We start from the raw sequence: 2500 nt of genomic DNA, 5'->3' as shown, positions 1-2500 counted from the left end.
GCCCTTTTTTTCTTTTTTGATAATATTTATTTTTAATTTTTCGGCTTTTGGCTTTTCCTCTTCTGATAATTTTTTTCCTCCGAAAATAAACTGAGTCCGGAGACTGGCGGTGCCATGCAGCATAGCGGGACCAGCGCGTTGAATCCTACGCCAGAACGGCCCCGGCGGCGCGAATGTCTCGGGCCGTCGAGACCGGCTGCTTTGTCATAAAAGGGAGTTTCGAAGGGCTTGTCATGGGTGCGATCATACCAGCACTAATGCACCGGATCCCATCAGAACTCCGCAGTTAAGCGTGCTTGGGCGAGAGTAGCACTAGGTAGCGGGACCACTTGGGAAGTCCCCGTGTTGCACCCCTTTTATTTTTTGCCCCTTTTTTTCTTTTTTGATAATATTTATTTTTAATTTTTCGGCTTTTGGCTTTTCCTCTTCTGATAATTTTTTTCCTCCGAAAATAAACTGAGTCCGGAGACTGGCGGTGCCATGCAGCATAGCGGGACCAGCGCGTTGAATCCTACGCCAGAACGGCCCCGGCGGTGCGAATGTCTCGGGCCGTCGAGACCTGCTGCTTTGTCATAACAGGGAGTTTCGAAAGGCTTGTCATGGGTGCGATCATACCAGCACCAATGCACCGGATCCCATCAGAACTCCGCAGTTAAGCGTGCTTGGGCGAGAGTAGTACTAGGATGGGTGACCCCCTGGGAAGTCCTCGTGTTGCACCCCTTTTATTTTTTGCCCGCTTTTTTATTTTTTGATAATATTTATTTTTAATTTTTCGGCTTTTGGCTTTTCCTCTTCGGATAATTTTTTTCCCCCGAAAATAAACTGAGTCCGGAGACTGGCGGTGCCATGCAGCATAGCGGGACCAGCGCGTTGAATCCTACGCCAGAGCGGCCCCGGCGGCGCGAATGTCTCGGGCCGTCGAGGTCGGCTGCTTTGTCATAAAAGGGAGTTTCGAAGGGCATGTCATGGGTGCGATCATACCAGCACTAATGCACCGGATCCCATCAAAACTCCGCAGTTAAGCGTGCTTGGGCGAGGGTAGTACTAGGATGGTTGACCCTATGGAAAGTCCTCATGTTGCACCCCTTTTATTTTTTGCCCGCTTATTTATTTTTTGATAATATTTATTTTTAATTTTTCGTTCTTTGGCTTTTCCTCTTCGGATAATGTTTTTCCCCCGAAAATAAACTGAGTCCGGAGACTGGCGGTGCCATGCAGCATAGCGGGACCAGCGCGTTGAATCCTACGCCAGAACGGCCCCGCCGGCGCGAATGTCTCGGGCCGTCGAGGTCTGCTGCTTTGTCATAAAAGGAAGTTTCGAAGGGCATGTCATGGGTGCGATCAAACCAGCACTAATGCACCGGATTCCATCAGAACTCCGCAGTTAAGCATGCTTGGGCGAGAGTAGTACTAGGATGGGTGTCCCTCTGGGAAGTCCTCGTGTTGCCCCCCTTTAATTTTTTGCCCGCTTTTTTATTTTTTGATAATATTTATTTTTAATTTTTCGGCTTTTGGCTTTTCCACTCCGGATAATTTTTTTCCTCCAAAAATAAACTGAGTTCGGAGACTGGCGGTGCCATGCAGCATAGCGGGACCAGCGCGTTGAATTTTACGCCAGAACGGCCCCGGTGGCGCGAATGTCCCGGGCCGTCGAGACCGGCTGCTTTGTCATAAAAAGGAGTTTCGAATGGCTTGTCATGGGTGCGATCATACCAGCACTAATGCGCCGGATCCCATCAGAACTCCGCAGTTAAGCATGCTTGGGCGAGAGTAGTACTAGGATGGGTGACCCCCCAGGAAGTCCTCGTGTTGCACCCCTTTTATTTTTTGCCCTTTTTTTATTTTTTTGATAATATTTATTTTTAATTTTTCGGCTCTTGGCTTTTCCACTTCGGATAATCTTTTTTCCACGAAAATAAACTGAGTCCGGAGACTGGCGGTGCCATGCAGCATAGCGGGACCAGCGCGTCGAATCCTACGCCAGAACGGCCCCGGCGGCGCGAATGTCTCGGGCCGTCGAGACCGGCTGCTTTGTCATAAAAGGGAGTTTCGAAGGGCTTGTCATGGGTGCGATCATACCAGCACTAATGCACCGGATCCCATCAGAACTCCGCAGTTAAGCGTGCTTGGGCGAGAGTAGCACAAGGATGGGTGACCACCTGGGAAGTCCTCGTGTTGCACCCCTTTTATTTTTTGCCCTTTTTTTATTTTTTGATAATATTTATTTTTAATTTTTCGGCTTTTGGCTTTTCCTCTTCGGATAATTTTTTTCCTCCGAAAATAAACTGAGTCCGGAGACTGGCGGTGCCATGCAGCATAGCGGGACCAGCGCGTCGAATCCTACGCCAGAACGGCCCCGGCGGTGCGAATGTCTCGGGCCGTCGAGAACTGCTGCTTTGTCATAAAAGAGAGTTTCGAAGGGCTTGTCATGGGTGCGATCATACCAGCACTAATGCACCGGATCCCATCAGAACTCCGCAGTTAAGCGTGCTTGGGCGAG

The 2500-nt window shown here is 49.6% G+C and overlaps 4 non-coding genes and 3 pseudogenes across 4 annotated transcripts in view; all 7 read left to right on the top strand.

The window, feature by feature from the left end:
* Positions 1 to 235: 235 nt before the first annotated feature.
* Positions 236 to 354, top strand: LOC149754621 (5S ribosomal RNA; annotated as a pseudogene).
* Positions 355 to 601: 247 nt separating this feature from the next.
* LOC149754620 (5S ribosomal RNA) lies at positions 602 to 720 on the top strand. The gene has a single exon (XR_016402040.1). It is a non-coding gene; the product is annotated as a 5S ribosomal RNA (ribosomal RNA).
* Positions 721 to 967: 247 nt separating this feature from the next.
* On the top strand, positions 968 to 1086 carry LOC149754619 (5S ribosomal RNA; annotated as a pseudogene).
* Positions 1087 to 1333: 247 nt separating this feature from the next.
* Positions 1334 to 1452, top strand: LOC149754618 (5S ribosomal RNA; annotated as a pseudogene).
* A 247-nt stretch (positions 1453 to 1699) lies between these two features.
* On the top strand, positions 1700 to 1818 carry LOC149754617 (5S ribosomal RNA). The gene has a single exon (XR_016407830.1). It is a non-coding gene; the product is annotated as a 5S ribosomal RNA (ribosomal RNA).
* Positions 1819 to 2065: 247 nt separating this feature from the next.
* On the top strand, positions 2066 to 2184 carry LOC149754616 (5S ribosomal RNA). The gene has a single exon (XR_016407010.1). It is a non-coding gene; the product is annotated as a 5S ribosomal RNA (ribosomal RNA).
* Positions 2185 to 2430: 246 nt separating this feature from the next.
* LOC149754615 (5S ribosomal RNA) overlaps positions 2431 to 2500 on the top strand; it is a 119-nt gene continuing 49 nt past the window's right edge. Inside the window, exon 1 of the ribosomal RNA XR_016411204.1 lies at positions 2431 to 2500. This exon is cut by the window's right edge and continues 49 nt beyond it. This is a non-coding gene — a ribosomal RNA (5S ribosomal RNA).

The sequence above is a fragment of the Phoenix dactylifera genome, chromosome 4, assembly GCF_051530095.1.
Source record: "Phoenix dactylifera cultivar Ajwa chromosome 4, Ajwa_hap1_PhDact_Kaust_v1.1, whole genome shotgun sequence".
Lineage (NCBI taxonomy): Eukaryota > Viridiplantae > Streptophyta > Magnoliopsida > Arecales > Arecaceae > Phoenix > Phoenix dactylifera.
The sequence above is the reverse complement of the archived record's forward strand: the minus strand, read 5'-3'. Positions and strand labels throughout refer to the sequence as shown.